Source organism: Aplidium turbinatum, chromosome 8, assembly GCF_918807975.1.
Source record: "Aplidium turbinatum chromosome 8, kaAplTurb1.1, whole genome shotgun sequence".
Classification (NCBI taxonomy): domain Eukaryota; kingdom Metazoa; phylum Chordata; class Ascidiacea; order Aplousobranchia; family Polyclinidae; genus Aplidium; species Aplidium turbinatum.
The window spans coordinates 32,062,037-32,080,114 of NC_137479.1; the positions used below are offsets into that span (position 1 = coordinate 32,062,037).

The 18,078-nt window shown below is 37.6% G+C and overlaps 1 non-coding gene across 1 annotated transcript; it reads left to right on the forward strand.

Moving 5' to 3' along the window:
• The first annotated feature begins 17,626 nt into the window (after positions 1 to 17,626).
• LOC145776472 (U6 spliceosomal RNA) lies at positions 17,627 to 17,735 on the forward strand. Its single transcript, XR_014290260.1, has one exon. It is a non-coding gene; the product is annotated as a U6 spliceosomal RNA (small nuclear RNA).
• The last annotated feature ends 343 nt before the right edge of the window (positions 17,736 to 18,078 follow it).

The following is an 18,078-nucleotide window of genomic DNA, read 5'->3' on the forward strand; positions in this document are numbered from 1 at the left end:
ACTTTCTGATAATCCCCTCAAAGGGACGTGTCAATGGAGGAATGCAACAACGAATCGAAAGCTAATTGTGATGTCACTATGACAGGACGCATGACAGCATTGTTAATGTTGTAAATTTAGAATTTCATAACTTTTTGAAGCGGATGTGGAAACGTTTGGGAATATATATGTTGAGAAACTGTGATTTGTATTCAGAAAAGATCGATTCATTGTAAGAATGTGACAAGAGTTGGTTTGAGACAAACGAAAGGATTTTGAACAAATATAAACTTCAGTATTGTGCTTGAAATGCAGAAAATTATTTCATGCAGAAGGTTACCGAGTTAACTTATTAGCAATAAAGGAAGTTGGAATAATACTTCAAATCTTTCAAGATTTTTGTTGTAAAGCATTTAGCGTATAGGCAGCATAGCGCCTGTATACTTCGGCATTATGAGAGACTGATGAGAAAATAATAAATCACTCACCGCGAAGTCTTTGACATCATCATAGTTATGATTGCCAAGCTTGCAATTCATGATTTTGTTCGACAATAAAATATTTCGTTGCAGCAACCACATAATCCGCTTATCACTGAGGCAGCATAAACAAGTTCATCTTACTGTAAGGTCAAGTTGATCTTGTACCACCTAGGTCTGTATTTAGTCTCAACCCACAAACTCTGATGGCTTTGAGACAAACATGCAAACCACACAACACTTGTTTATCTTCACCAAGCAACTAACTGAGTACAACGTGGTTTCAAGTAGAATTCTTGGATTAATTTCAAATGCTTCCTTGTTGTTGTTGTTTCACAGTGAGACGATTATTACTAAACCAAAGACACTGCGCATCTTGCACGTAGAGTTCGTTCATCATCAATAAAAGGGGTTACCACTATTAAGTCACAAAACATTATGAAGGAAATTGTCTACATGATATCTGATTAATGAGAAAAGCTTAAACTTGAAGTTTTAAAATCTAAATTTTTACAATACCATCTACATCAAGCGATGTGGATATTAAGTTCCAATTGTTAATTGCTCAGATGTCCAGACTGAAGGGCGAACTTCAACAGTAGATTTCATGGCATTGCAGCTGAACTAAATTATTATTATGTCTTGTATTTCTAGAAATAATTAAGAACCAGATAATTGTCGATCTCACAAAACCAATTGTATCATGAATTACTTTGTCTTCATTGTCCTCCTCTTCATTGTACTGGTCGACCTCTCCAATGGCGTCCCCATCTGGAAGAAGCAAACCTACAACATTCAACTCTGTCGGTCATCAGACAAATTGTGGACGAAGAGGATTCGAAATCTCGCTGTCGTAAGAACTGAAGACGACGACGCTTTTATGGGGTGGATGACTTGGGAAAACCCCTCATTCCCAAATATCAAAATGTTTGCTCTTGAAAACGAAGGAAGATATTATTTTATGCAGCCCAACAACGGAAGAGTAATCCTGCTTGAAAACACCCCACCAAGTGGTGCTGTTGACCCCTTAGACGAGCGCTTATTTGAATACGTCCAACTTCCTCAAAACAAACTCAAAGTGCTGAGGAACATCGCATCACAAACGTATGTAACCGATTTGGCCAAAGCCGTCTTCCTGACAAGCGAAGATGACAAAGCAACAGATATTTGCTTCTTTTAAGAACTCGTCCCACTGTGACTTTATTCAATGCTTATTTTATTATTTATTGTAAGTTTATAGATTTTTAAATAATAGAAAGTGACCTTTCATTTAATGGAATGTCCCTCAATATATTGAGTGCCTCAAATATATTAAACACCAAAAGATATCAATAAACACATTACATTAAACACAAAAACACACAATTAAACACACAGCACTCAATTAAACACACAACACACAATTAAACACACAGCAAATACTTGAACACACAGCACTCAATGAAACAACATTAATCACTTAATGTTATTTTATATGAAGATTTTGGCAAGTTTTGTAAAACAAACATTTATTTATTTTTGCCTCTTTGCAAGCTCCAATGCCTGTTGCCAATTATGTAGATCGCGATAGCTTTTGTAACCGATTATATATGTTTGCAATAATTTATTTATTTTTTTATAATTTAATTTGCTTTTTGTTATCAACATTTTCGGTGCATTTTATATTATTGTGAATTCAACTATATCCACAAATATTTATATAGACACCAAGTACTGGGTACTACAATAATTTTCAGCAAGTTTTTATAATATTTATATATGTTTTACGTTGATAAATATTGTGTATGACACCTCCTATTTATTTCTATATCTTTTATTTATTTTATTTTTTCCAACACATCATTTTTTCTACACTGTAGCCCACGTATGTACAGAACCCATTTATATTTATGATTTCCAAAAACTTTTCATTTCCATGAAACGTCTTATTAAACGAATCTTTGATTTATTTAGCGAACGTGGATTTTGCTATTACATTGATCACGTGATAAAATAAAACGTTGATGGAAAATTTCCGCAGACTTTCACTTCATAGACAGTTACTGTTACGTCACAAAGATGTCCAACTAATCAAACGCGACCAGCGCTTTGGACAAAGTTAAGAGGAAACGTTTTGTTTGTGTTAGTGGAAGACAAAATAAAAGACAATCTTTACTTTCGGTTACGTCATAGCAGGGACACGTCATCATAGGATTCAAGGACTGCAGACGCCATTTCAGTTGTAATTCTTTGCCGATGAATAAAATGGTTGGTGAGCACGTGACTTATACGAAGAGGCTTCAAGATCAAACGGCGCTGGTTCGTCTCTCGGGGTGTGCACTTGATCAACGCACGTGGACTGCTCTCCATTCAGCGGCATCTAATGGATGGAATAATTCCCCGGCAACAAGACTTTAACGATCGGAAACTTCACTCTGTCAATCTCGGTGACCGGCCTGCGTCAAAAGCCTCTGCAAGCATGAGAAACTGCCGGGTTTAAGATTTGCAAGAAGCTTTCCCAGTTCAAGGATAAAGATTCAATCAATCAAAATGATCATGAGCTCTCTGGCTTTGTGGGATAACTGATCTTAGAGGTTTTACTACTTCGTGTATTGTTACAGCAATAAAATGAAGTTGTATATTGTGTTGTGAAGTTATAGTCAGACATCTTGTATTCCAAAACTTACAACTGCGTCCATGCCATTATTATCTCACTTATCAAATACAAGCAAAAACCTCAAGCAAAGATTTTTCTTTTTTTGCGTGGTGTCATCATAAAGCTGATATTATACATATGTACATCTCTCATGATAAGGGTGTAGTGAAACCATCTACAATTCCTCTATTAGGAAGTTTATTACGCTAAAATGCAGCTAGGTTGTTCTAAAGACAGAAACTGCAAACTGAAATCAGACTGAAAATAAGCACCAGTAAAAACGACAAAGGAACTTAAGGCAACGTAACAAAGCAATCAGCAACAAAGCAATCAGTAACAACGTAAATTACAATGCAACTTAAAGCAATAACATGTCATTCACCCTTTCCATAGATTATCAATAGGGATCAACATAAAATTAAAGGCGCTGATACATAAAATACATTTAATTAATTTACAAATCTGTTTGGCGGTTGCCTTGAACGTGATGAGCGCCGGGGCATGGGGCGCTCGCTGGAATCAGTTGGTATATGAATTTCCGATGACGGGGGAGGTGTATCTTCATTGACAGGCTCATTATTAGTTGTTATTTATTACGCTGCATTTTACCTAGCTGCATTTTAGCGCAATAAAATGTAGTGAAACCATCTACAATTCCTCTATTAAGAAGTTTATTCCGCTAAAATACAGCTAGGTTGTTCTGACGACATAAACTGCAAACTGAAATCAGACTGAAAATAAACACCAGTAAAAGCGACAAAGGAACTTAAGGCAACGCAACAAAACAATCAGTAACAACGTAAATTACAATGCAACTTAAAGCAAAGGGTTCTATGACAGCCGAAAACGTTCAAATGTTTGAAATTGATCTTTATTTTTGTGTGTAATGTTTCGGTTCAGTTGTTTTTATTTCTGACCATCACAGCAAAAACAATGCAAGTCAACATAGCAGAGGTCGAAAAAAAGGTAGAAGATACAAAACCAGAACGTTTAAACGTGCTTGTGACAGAAGCAATTTGTGAGGTTAAAAAAAGTTGGCACGGTCACAACACCTTCAGAAAAAATTGACAAAAAGGGGAATAAAAAAGTTACCAGCAGAAATAAAAACAATAACATTTATTCAGGGAATAGCGTTATTAGCGCATATAGCTTTAGCTGATATTTTCAAGATTTTTATCGGGAGATTTGTATAAATAGACACTTGCTATGAAGATCGGCCATGGTGCGTTATCAAGAGTGCTGATGGTCGTGAAGGAAACACATCTTGATGCGTTTAGCTCATAGCAAGGAAGAGCATGGCAGGCAAAGAAACCCTACAAAGAAATCCTACCAAGGGCAAAGCCATTTCAAGCGCAACGCACCAAGCCTTGCACGACTTACAACTTGAAGATACGAAACAATGACAAAAACAAATAACTACAAACAAGCAAAAACAACATCATCATCTTGCGGGAATTCAATTATACCCAGGGAAGTGTCTCTTGGAAATCGATTCTTGGCCTTGCATTGAATAGTTATGTCATCACACAGCGGAAGGATAGTTTCAAAGAGCTATGACAAGTTCGAAAATTTCGATAGTCACACTCGACTTGAGGAGCAATGTGAGATTGGAGATCATGAGGCACTGGTTCCATTCCCAAGTCAGTTTCTCTTAGAAAACACTCATACGAAACATAAACAGCATTAAAGAGTGGAGCAGTTGTTGACTGAAACATGTTTGGCCATAATTCAATCCTCCCCTCCCCCACTTTCCGGGCTGCAGTGGCGAATTTATAAATTGAGTACTTTTCTTGTCCCTTGAGTGAAAAATCTACTGCAATCGATCAAGAAGGATAAAAATGTTGTCGTGTTGATGTTAGTAACTCGCTGTTAGGACTGAAGCAGAATTTATTGCAAACTACGCGTGGTAATGCGTCGCGATGCCATTGCCACGTCACGTAATGATCGAGCAGAACAAATTAAAAGTTAGTTCCGGTTGTGATCAGTGTGACGGAAACTTCAGTCGGTTGAAGTAGCGACTCGTCTTGTTTCTGTTGCAGATTCTGCTTTTCAAGATGGAGGCAACTTAAGAGAAAAACAAACATGATGAGTTTTTTCTTCTTCGTTTGAACCTTCTGCGCCACATCAGTTTGATTAAATTCGAATCGAAGAATTGTCAAAGTGTCAAGTCTATGGCTTTGTTTTAATATTTTTTCCATTACATTAAATTTCACAGCATTTACTTCATTCAACATTCCTTTTGAAAAGCTATTCGATGTTTAGAACATCTCGCTTTGCCAAACGCGCGATGTTTCAAACGTCACAATTTCAAGAAATCATCGTGGAAGCTTCTGGCTTTAGAAAGTAGCGGCGGGAAATTCTTTTGAGATATCGAAGGGTTGTTTCCTGAATTGCAAACTGAAAAATCCAGCGCATTGAGTAAGTACACGAGAGTTCATAAACTTGCCGGTCAATTTATTTTTAAAACTCTGAAAACCAAATATAAATAAAGTATTGTGCCATAAAATAGTTTCGTTCTGACAAAAGTTGCAAAATCGAAATTAAAATATTGAAGTCACTGAAGATGACTCAGTTGCTTGAAAAGAATTAACATCCGATGTTTTCAATCACTCGCTATTTTTATCTGAGAAATCTATTTCTGCAAAAAACATCCTTTGCTGCTTATTGTTATCTGTGACGTGACACAATTTAGTTTCGTCCGGACAGTGATTCTGATCACAGAAGGCCATTTGCAAACGGTGGGTCTTGAGGGATAGCCTACCAGTAGCATAATAGGGTTGCCATTCGTCTTCTTTTTGTAGGAAATGTATTTTTCATGATAATTTTCAATAAAATGTTTTCCGAGGATCTTAAAAATTACCTAAATGTCTCACTTTTGGCTTTTAAATAGTTAAAAAAATGTTCACTTATTTGTATTTTAGGCTAACTGGTAAAATAATCAAATTCCACTCCAATCTGACTCCTGTTTTGCTAAGAATTTCAGACTAAGACTTCACTTCGACTCCAGCCGAAAACCGAGACTCCAGCTCCTGTACTGTACACTTCTGTTACGAATAATAATGCTTGTTTTTTGTGTAGTGCTGTACAGTGGCGCGGGAACTATTTTTTTCTAGGGGAGGCTGAAGCTGCCGTAGTGTTGTCAGCTTTTGGGGGGCTTCGCCCCTCAGACCCCCCTTCTGTGGGAGAACATTAAAAAACTGGTAGGCTACGGTAGTAAGCATTCGGTCCCCTCCTGTGTCAGAAACGACGCCAAATCACACATTTTGTAAATTGTAACAAATGAAGAACGGTAACAACAAAGCAGCAGCTGTTCAGGTAATCAAAATGAAAACGAACAAATTAGAAAGGGATATGAAAACGACAGTTTGTGGAAATGAGTTCTCACACGTTTCCAAAGATTGTTTTTCGCTCAGGTGTTTTCTCTATGAACTGTGTCATGAGTTCTTTGACATCGACAGTGTTTTGGTGGACATGTATCAACGCAAGATGAGTAGCCTAAGTCTTTTTGTGTCATTGAGCTTCTCAAGCATGTTTTCAGGCGTCTGAGAGCAGAAAAAGAACGTTCTGATGATGCAGCTAAAACCGGGAGGCAAAGGCAGAGCACGAATTTTCGCGTTTCTTTGAAAAGATCTAGTGTTTGAGTGGTTGGTTGCGATAGTATCTCAGCAACCTTTTGAACGGAGTTTGCGGTATTTCCACTTAGAACATCGCTGAGTAAGGTAAGTTCCGTTTTTAGGCGATCTTTCTGATGGCATCGGGTAAGTTGATCTCCAGTATCAGATCTTTCCTCACCGTTTACACAGTTCAGAAGGGCCTTCTCCTTGTTGGCTGCTGTAAGCAGATCCGCCTGGTCGAATCTTCGATCAAGCTCAGCTTGAACCAAATTAAGGGCTTCGGTGTATTGCCGTTTCCACGTTCTTTTTCCCGCAGACGACAAAGCATCCGATTCCTCTGTGTTTCGAAATCTTACTGGAGTTTTGCACTCTCGGGGATCCTTTGGCGTCTTTAGGTTATAGGCAGACGTAAAGACGTTCGCTGCTTCCATAAGCTTGGAAACGGATTCATTTTTTCTGAGATTTTTGATCCGTTTGTGGAGAATGGTGATGGATTCTAAAGCTGTAGAAGCAGAGATCTTCTTGTTTTGAAGCTATCTTGCGACGGCTTCTGCAGGCTGAAAAACTTCACCGGCCGCTGCAGGTAATTGCAAAATAAAGTCGCATCGTGCGTGCTTGTTTTACCAAGCCGAATATCTTTGTACGTGCGTCTCCTCTCATTGCACTATCTTCTGTCATGTCGGTCAGACATTGCAACAGGGTAGGGTAGCACTTAACAACGCGAGCGAGGGCAGAAGCACGAACGCACCAACGAGTAGGACAGAAACCCAGCAAATTGCAGGCAATTTCATCAGAACCAAAAAGCAACATTAAAAAAGATTTACGTTTAGACTATTCACCAATTGCAACTGCAACTCTTTGAACGAAGTTTAAGGCATCGACAATAAGCCTCACCTCCTTTACAACGTCATGTACCTTAAATTGTCAGAGTTTTCTAAGGGGGGCTGAAGCAATTATAAAAAATTCCAGGGGGGCTAAATTAGCTCTGGGGGGGGGGCTGCAGCCCTTTGAGCACTCCTACTTCCCGCGCCCCTGGCGCTGTATCCATCGCAGAATGCGTTGCTCCTCAGCGCTTTGCAGAACAGACAGCGTCAATGCCAGCCGTATAGAGGCGCAACTGAGTAGGCTACATTATTACCCGAATCCATTCCATTGCTCGGTGCCTAGTAGGAAGATGGACGAAAGGCGGACCCACTAACCCCTTAGCCCCCGAGCCGGTGTCATGCCCAAAAACATTTCAACCACGTCATGCATTAATCATTACGTTTATATTTTTCTTAACTTTTGCAAATTTGCTTGAAACAAATTAGGTGGAAAAATTAGCTTTTATGGTCTTCCTGTCAGCGACTTACCCAAACAAATAAATGGCCGTGTGGCTGTGTATGCTTACCAGATCTCACGTGTTCATAACCCACAGAGGGCCAGTCGGTACTGTGACGTATAAGGGTGGTGCATGTGCATTGATATTAGAGACGCCAAGAGCGAATCGTAAGCGACCAATGAAGTTAATCGTTTAGTTAGTTAATACAAAGTTAACAATTTTAGTGATCAAAGCAGCAAGATTGTGTAATACAAGGCAGAATATTATAGTTTTAGATTGGTGGTTAGTCAAGTAGCGTTTGTTTCTATATGTTTGTTGGACGTCTGTCTCGTGTAAGGGATGATGTGAAATGTCTAGATTGGTTTTAACTTGATTGTTTCTTCTCAGGTCGATAAAGATTTAAGTCAGAGGTTCTTAACCGAGGGGTAAAGTTACCCCCTGGGGGTAAATTTCATCTTCCGAGGGGGTAAATTTCATCTTCCGAGGGGGTAAATTTACTGAATCATAAATTAAAGCAAACTTTATTTTTTCAGTTATAAAAAAACTGGTAATGTTGCACTCGATTTTGATTCAAATTTATGCTGTCTCCTTTATCACACCTAAGTTCGGTGGCTCTCTAGGGGTCTTGTTTTGTCTCGAGTTTTCAAACTCCATGGTGAAATCGAGATTTTTCTTCGAGAACGCAAATCCCCGTTGTGTAAGCACTTTGGCGACAACAAATTTATCGGTAGTACATTGGCTTACTTGACAGACATGCGTTCAAGTTTGAACCAGCTCAATATGCAAATACAAGGAAAAAGTGTTACCATTATAGATGTACATGATAAAATTCAGGGCTTTCAGACAAAATTAGATCTGTGGAGTGGAAGAGTTCAAAAAGGAATTTAAGCAAATTTTCCAACATTTGATGATTGGAAAGTCAGTAGAAGTCGCAACGAGATTTCTGACCTCGAAGTCGAAATATGCCAGCACCTTGCCGCCTTAAAAACAACTTTGGCGGTTACTTCGAAGGTGAAAATTTTAACAGTACTGCTCTTTGGATAACTCATCCCTTCGAAGCCAAGTTAAAAAGTATTGCTGACGATGATCTTGGCAAAGATGAGTTGATTGATCTTCAATGTTCAACAACGCTTTGTTCCAAATTCTTATCGTGCAATGGTGACTTTTCCAAGTTTTGGTGTGGATTAGTCGAAGAGTTTCTTACGCTGACTAAGCGTGCATTTGAAGTTATGATACCTTTTCCAACTACTTATTTGTGTGAAGCAGGGTTCTCTTCATTGTTGACTATTAAACAAAACATCAATCTCGCTTAATTCCCAAAGACGACACGCGAGTAGCTCTTTCAACGACTGTTCCAAGAATCTCCAGAATTGTTCGTGGAAAGCAAGCACAAAAGTCTCACTGATTCACTGTTGAAATTGCGTGTCAGTTATTAATAAAAGAAAAAAAATTTAACATTCTTGTGTGCATTTATCATAGTTATTTAGGACAATTGAGTAGACATTATTTTTCACAGGACCCTGTCAAGAACAATCGTGTCTTCGGCAAACAAACAGCTTGTTTTTGATATTTGCCAAGGTGATGTTTTGCATTTCTTCGCATGGTTGACTGGACACGATGACATCACAAGGGGCCACCAAATAGTAGGGGTAAAATATACTTTTTTTTTTCATTCGGCAAGGGGTAAACGAGACAAAAAAGGTTAAGTACCCCTGATTTAAGTGATATTTACTGTGTGTTATTTCAACGTATCCATCTTGCCTGGTATGTGTCGTCGTGGAGTTTTAGTTTTTGTTTGCAGTAAAGAATCCGTGCCAATGATAGCCGTGAAGTTTATTTGCTGTGAGGATGAATTGAAGAATTGAATGAGATTTTCTACTTTTTCGCACGCGAAAATTTCTGTGTTGAAATGCAGTTTTTCTTCGTTTTTACAAACTTTTTTCACTTCCTTTGCTTGCTCAATCACATTCATTCCTTGTTAGGAAGAAACCTCAACATCTTCCAGTTGGTTACGTCATTACGCAAAATCAACCAACCACAACGACGTAACGTGAGTAGTCATGGCAATCACGTAAGTGAATTTAAATTTTGTCTATTCCTTGTTACTTTTCCGCAGGCAAAAATCCTCCAAATCCGCAAAACAGAACATTATCGGAACGGAAAATGAAACATTATCGGAACGGAAAACGGAACATGTCCGCCTTTGTAAATTCTAATCTTTGGTTAGTTTCTAACTTTTAATCTTGTTGTCGCCATTGTTGACAATACTTTAAGATTTATATTTTATCCACAAACCATAAATTTCGTTATCGTAAAAATCATTTTCTTCATCAGCAAAAAGTTACAATCAAAATGGCGGCTGCAGTCCTGAATCCTGTGATGACGTGTCCCTGCTATATGACGTAACCGGAAGTTGCGTTATATTTTATCTTGTGTTTAACTTAAACAAACAAAACGTTTCCTCTCAACTTTGTCCAAAGCGCTGGTCGCGTTTGATTGGTTGGACATCTTTGTGACGAAACAGTAACTGTCTATGAAATGAAAGTCTGGGGAAATTTTCCATCAACGTTTTATTGTATCACGTGATCAATGTAATAGCAAAATCCACGTTCGCTAAATAAATCAAAGATTCGTTTAATAAGACGTTTCATAGAAATGAAAAGTTTTTAGAATTCATAAATATAAATGGGTTCTGTACATACGTAGGCTACAGTGTAGAAAAAATGATGTGTTTTAAAAAATAAAATAAATAAATAACAAATATGAAAATAAATAAATCGTGTCATACACAATATTTATCAACGTAAAAATTATATAAATAATATAAGAGCTTGCAGAACATCATTGCAGTACCCAGTACTTGGTGTCTATATAAATATTTGTGGATATAGTTGAATTCACAATAATATAAAATGCACCGAAAATGTTGATAACAAAAAGCAAATTAAATTATAAAAATGTAAAAAATAAAAATGCAGTATGTAAACGCAACATAAAATACAAATGCAATTAACACTACAAAACGTCAATAAAGCAAAATCATGTACAAATGATAATAAAGTATTGACAACCTTGTCCGTTGAAAGCGTTCAAAAGCACAGGTATTGCACAAAGACTTTGGCAAACAATTTAGTTTTACATTTCAAATAACATTGAGTGTTTAATGTATTTGAGGCATTCTATGTATTGAGGGACATTCCATTAAATGAAAGGTCACTTTCTATTATTTAAAAGTCTATAAACTTACAATAAATAACAAAATAAACATTGAATAAAGTCACAGTGGGACGAGTTCTTAGAAGAAGCAAATATCTGTTGCCTTGTCATCTTCGCTTGTCAGGAAAACGGCTTTGGCCAAATCGGTCACATACGTTTGTGATGCGATGTTCCTCAGCACTTTGAGTTTGTTTTGAGGAAGTTGGACGTATTCAAATAAGCGCTCGTCTAAGGGGTCAACAGCACCACTTGGTGGGGTGTTTTCAAGCAGGATTATTCTGCCGTTGTTGGGCTGCATAAAATAATATCTTCCCTCGTTTTCAAGAGCAAACATTTTGATATTTGGGAATGAGGGGTTTTCCCAAGTCATCCACCCCATAAAAGCGTCGTCGTCTTCAGTTCTTACGACAGCGAGATTTCGGATCCTCTTCGTCCACAATTTGTCTGATGACTGACAGAGTTGAATGTTGTAGGTTTGCTTCTTCCAGATGGGGACGCCATTGGAGAGGTCGACCAGTACAATGAAGAGGAGGACAATGAAGACAAAGTAATTCATGATACAATTGGTTTTGTGAGATCGACAATTATCTGGTTCTTAATTATTTCTAGAAATACAAGACATAATAATAATTTAGTTCAGCTGCAATGCCATGAAACCCACTATTGAAGTTTGCCCTTCAGTCTGGACATCTGAGCAATTAACAATTTGAACTTAATATCCACATCGCTTGATGTAGATGGTATTGTAAAACTTTAGATTTTAAAACTTCAAGTTTAAGCTTTTCTCATTAATCAGATATCATGTAGACAATTTCCTTCATAATGTTTTGTGACTTAATAATGGTAACCCTTTTATTGATGATGAACGAACTCTACGTGCAAGATGCGCAGTGTCTTTGGTTTGGTAATAATCGTCTCATTGTGAAACAACAACAAGGTAGCATTTGAAATTAATCCAAGAATTCTACTTGAAACCACGTTGTACTCAGTTAGTTGCTTGGTGAAGATAAACAAGTGTTGTGTGGTTTGCATGTTTGTCTCAAAGCCATCAGAGTTTGTGGGTTGAGACTAAATGCAGACCTTGGTTTGGTACAAGATCAACTTGACCTTACAGTAAGATGAACTTGTTTATGCTGCCTCAGTGATAAGCGGATTATGTGGTTGCTGCAACGAAATATTTTATTGCTGAACAAAATCATGAATTACAAGCTTGGCAATCGTAACTACGATTATGTCAAAGACTTCGCGGTGATTGATTTATTATTTTCTCATCAGTTCCTCATAATGCCGAAGTATACAGGCACAATACTGACTACGCTATATGCTTTACAACAAAAACGTGTAAGATATTTAGTATTTTTCCAACTTCTTTTATTGCTAATAAGTTAACTCGGTAACCTTCTGCATGAAATAATTTTCTGCGTCTCAAGCACAATACTGAAGTTTATATTTGTTCAAAATCCTTTCGTTTGTCTCAAACCAACTCTTGTCACATTCTTACAATGAATCGATCTTTTCTGAATACAAATCACAGTTTCTCAACATTTATATTCCCAAACGTTTCCACATCCGCTTCAAAAAGTTATGAAATTCTAAATTTACAGCATTAACAATGCTGTCATGCGTCCTGTCATAGTGACATCACAATTAGCTTTCGATTCGTTGTTGCATTCCTCCATTGACGCGTTCCTTTGAGGGGATTATCAGAAAGTTATCTGCAGAAGATACGGCTTGGGTGTACTGATGGCATAAGGATAATTGAAGTTTTTCGGTTCAGTCTCGTTGGCTTCAAATATTCAAATTTGTTTCATGAGTTTATTGCAAATTCAGGTCCATGTAAGTGGATTTTGTCTCTCATAAAAACATGCTGTGAAAGAAAGTTTGCTATTTGTTTCATGTTATGGCAGGAAACATGTGAACAAACGCAGTGGCGGTTTGTGATCATTTGTAATAGAAGAGCTGCAATCTTGGTTCGATATGTTCATTGGCTGAAGTTGATTTTTTTAGAATTTCAAAACATACACAAAAGATGTTGGTGAACTGTTACGGAGGCTATGGCTTTGCTAAAACCTCTCACTGTCCAAGGTTTAGTTTCCAATGACGCAGCTAAGAGAAGTGAATGTTGAGCTTTGTTCCCCCAAAGGTCCGCAACAGCGCGGCAACATCAGACCATTTGCGCAGAGTGATTTGAATCATGCCCACTTGCAACGCTTCAATCATATAACAAAGCTTTTAAAAACAATAAAAACTATTAATACTACAAAAAGTGCTCAATGCTAAGCAAAAAAGCAAAGCAGAGCGAATTAAATCAAATATAGTAATAACTATATTTGATTTAACAAACCTTTTAAGTTTTTCTTTTACAGAACGTATCTGTGTTCTATTCAATTGTGCTTAAATATAAATGGTTGAATTATGCGTCGTCTTAAACAAAAAACATAATTATAGTAAAAAAAAAGACCAAAATAAGGTAAAATTTTGTAATTTTTTTTTAGATCAAGTGTGATCACCGGAACTATTTTCAGGCTACTTCCATCGTAACTCGATGTCCCTAATTTTTATTTCTAGATCCTCTGCTGAGTGACGATAAAATCTGTCTTGACTAAAGCATCAGAAATAATTAGTAAGTGACGATAATGAGTTGTAAAGTGTGATCACCGGAAAAGCTGTTTTAAGTTTGTAATTTGTTTGTACTCTTTGATAATTTGAGATGACTTCTAATAATTCCCCAAGTTTGTAATTAACTAGCAATTTTGCAAACGCAATCTTAAAATATGAATGCACACTGAAAACATTTATTTCGCAAAGAAAATTTTTCTGAGAGGGAGCACTGGCGCAAGTAATCCGAATTGTTGTATATCAGACTTAAAAAGTAAAAACTTTGTTCTAAAAATGAATTACAAAAAACACTTTTTCTATTTTTATTTAAATCTTAATAAACGTTTTTGTTTTTATGTTTTGTATAAAAATAATTTTTGAAGTCATGTTTATTCATCAAAAACACGTTTTTTTAAAGCCATCGCAATAATCGACTCACATCATCACGTAATGTTCAGCCGTGCTGTGTGTCTATTACGTATCCACGCAGCTTGTTTGAGATGAAAATAATCTTGAAAAATTTCCAGCAATGTCGGAGATAAATATTTCATTTGTCCAATTCCTGTCCGGTTGGTCAGGATGAACGGATATCCGGATATAAATTGAAGTGAATATTTTCTATGACTCACATTTTTGAGTCGCCCTAATTGTCAATGCACGAAACCGAAGGATGATAATGAAGTCAACTACACTTGTTCTAAATTCGTTCTAAGCATTGCGAGTAACCAAAATAAAACATGAAACAGAAAATGAATCATAAAATATTTTCTTGGGTTCTTGTGGTGAACCAAAATACTTTGGAAATGATGATCAGTTTGATTTCCGACGTTTCGTCGGTCAGCACGGCCGACTTTATCAAGGAAGCTACAAGCTTGGCAGCAAAATAGCACAACACGGAAACATATTGACGAAAGCTTGGAAACAAAACTAATTGTCAGAGCAACAAATAAATTAGCAAATCAAGTGCTTGCCTAGACAGCAAACAACGTCTACAAACGTTAAATCAATGTAAAAAACGATTAATTTGCTGTCTGGGAAGGTGGACACTGGACAACCCTATTCCGTATCAGGACAATGTGTTATTAGGAAAATAAGATTTACAACAATAATCCTAGTCATAATTTAACACTGAATTTGGATTTGAATTTATATTTCTTTAAACACCGCCGATCGTGTTAGCGGCGTGCATCTGCAAACGTGTGAGTTTATGCACGACGACGAGTCACTGAACAAAATTTATTTCAATTTGTCACGTTTTTAAAAGGGAAATCCCCATGATTAATCATTTAACAAAAATTTGCGTCACTTGCGTAGTTGTCATGACTACTCACGTTACGTTGTGCCTGACACTACAAAGCCAGGCATGGGTGTGCCTCAACCGCCTCCGTACGGGCGTCGAGCTGTTCCGCTTAACTATGCCCCATTGGGGGATGGCCTCTTCCTCCTCCTGTGAATGTGCTGCCGAGGAACAGACCGCAGACCACATCATCAATGACTGCTCCATCTTCAAGCCACCTAACGGAGAGGAAGGTCTGCGCGTCATGGATGATGAAACCAAAGACTGGCTGCTCTCTAGTAGCCTTCAAGCGTAATCCTGGAACATCGTGAATCTGGGGTGGTAAAAGGATAGACCCTCGGCCCCAGAGACTCACACGACGACGACGATCGTGGTTGATCAAGGGATTTCAAACTTTTTGAGCTGCGCCCCTCTTGACGTCACTTGTGCAATTTCGCGCCCAACCTCTCTCCCCTTTGTCGTTAAAGTTATTAATTGAAATATCTTAATTTTACACAATTTGGATTTTATAACTGCCAAAGTTTATTTTCAATTTCTCAGCATAACTGTTTGGTATCGGGGGCACACCCTGCTGTCTTCCATGTACTGTGCTGCGCTGGTGGCATGAAGAGACTTATCTCCGCTCGTGTCAAACTAATAATTGACCCATTGTTTCCCAAAAAACAAGTTGGATTCCGACAGGAGAGGTCAACCATAGATCAAGTCACACAACTAACTCAGGGCATTTAGGAGAGTTTCTCGGCTAAAAAGAAAGCGAGGTTTGTGAGAAGTTTGTTGACCAAATTGCATGAGGACACGCCGTGTGGTACCGTGACCTAGTTTGCAAACTAGTAACTTTTGGCTAATCAACATACAGTAATTTCAAATTAACTCAGGCAGTCTTGTAGCCCTGGTCGTGGACGTCACTATAATAGCATCTGAACTGGAAGCCAAATGCTAGGCCTCATCTTGGCAACCAGCAGGATTGCCATATTGGCGGTTTTAATGCCAAATTTGAGCGTTTTTTAGTGCGTTTGACAAGCTATTTTGACTTTAGCATTTTGTTAATTTTCTTGTTTTTTTTAATTTTTTCCCAGTATTGCAAGTAGTTTAAAAAACTCTGTTGTATCAATGCGCAGTAGCCTATTTACAAAACATCAGGTTTGAAAAAGCAACTTTCCCCGAACCTTGATGATGCTTTTCATAATATTGCATTTTGAGCTGACTTTGTCAACAGCATGATTACTACCGTAGCCTAAGGTGTTGTGATCGTGCTATATTTTAACTTGAGAATTTATTTACTAAAAAAGTCAAATTTTTAAAAGTTGGCATCAAAACCGCCAATATGGCAACCCTGCTTGTTGCCAAGATGAGGCCTAGCATTTGGCTTCTAGTCTAGATGCTATTATAGCGACGTCCACGCCTTAGTTTTCATTTTGGAACCTATCAGAAGTTTACTTGTATTTTTGCGGTGTAAAAATATGTAATTTTATGAACTTATATTTTCATGGAAACGTTTTTTTCAAAGCTCCCGTCAAAACTTTACATTGAAATTTTATTTGATGTTTATTGTTCACACAAATTGTCAGGTTCAAACCGGGTAAATATGTCATGAGATTGTTTGCTTGTTCTCGAGCGTTGCCACGTGGCGTGATGACATCATCAAAACAATGACATGGATTACCGATGATCATGATTAAATCATTGAATTCAATCGAAGCTTTATATTCTGAAGAATCTTGATCAGACTAAAGCCTTAAATTATTTTATGTCATTTTAGAAGCAGAGCACTTTCACTTTCCGTGTGGTGGCAGCATGAAGCTGGTAAATGGTTGCGAAACTGCCCAAACATCTAGACCAGGGGTCACCAACCTTTTTTGCATGCGGCCCACTTTGGCACTAAGGAGAGCTGTGGCAGGCCGCACTAATAAAATTTTAGGTAGGTTTTTTCTTATGCTAAAAAATAACGCATTTCGTACCCAGTACCCAGCGTTACATGTTGTTCATATTTATGTTAGAATACCGCCAGGCCAAGCTCCTTTTACAACACTTTTGACTTTTTTAACAATGCCTAATAAACGAGGCCACTTGTTTTGCGCACATATAGCGAGGCGAGCGGTTTCATCAGAATATTCATCGCCAAGCAAGAGTGGTGTTGTCACTTCGCTTCACAAAAGATATCTTGCAATTAACAATTTCAGTAAACAAGGAAATGTTTGACACATCGCAATACAGGCAACAATAGTGACCTGCAAACATATTAGCAAAAAATAGGCTCCAATAACAGGGAAGAAGAAACCAGGCACCATGAAACAAACGCTTGTGGAAATCACCGAAAAATCGTAATTCTATCGTAATTCATGAACAGTCTTTCCTTTAAAAAGGCAATGAGTTGGTTTTTCATCCTTTTGTGAGAGTCTATAAAACCGTCTTTCTTTTATTATAGACAACTGTCACTTGCGATGCTTATCAGCGTGGCAAGAATTTGTTGATGAACAACATTTTGCAGTACTTGCTTCGGCAGTATACATATACTAAAATTGGAACGATACAGAGAAGATTAGCATGATCCCTGCGCAAGGATGACACGGAAAATCGTGAAGCGTTCCATATTTCTTTAAAAAAAAAACATTTTGCAGTACTAAGCTAAATATTTTCATAATACAATCAGAAAAAGTCTTTAAATTTATATATAATATTTTGCCAATTTATTATAAATTGAGTTGGCACACCGACCTATTTTGCCAACAAAAACTTGGATAAAGAGAACACTGCTCGTGAAACACAATAACGGTGAAACGCACACTAGTGTTTACATGACATTTACAAACTTAAAATAAGCAACCCTATGCTCACAGACATTTTCGAAATTCGAAAACAAACGTTTTAATCAACCACTGGGACGGTGTGGCTGGACATCGCATTGGAATAGCAGCAACCCCCACCTAGAACTATAATCT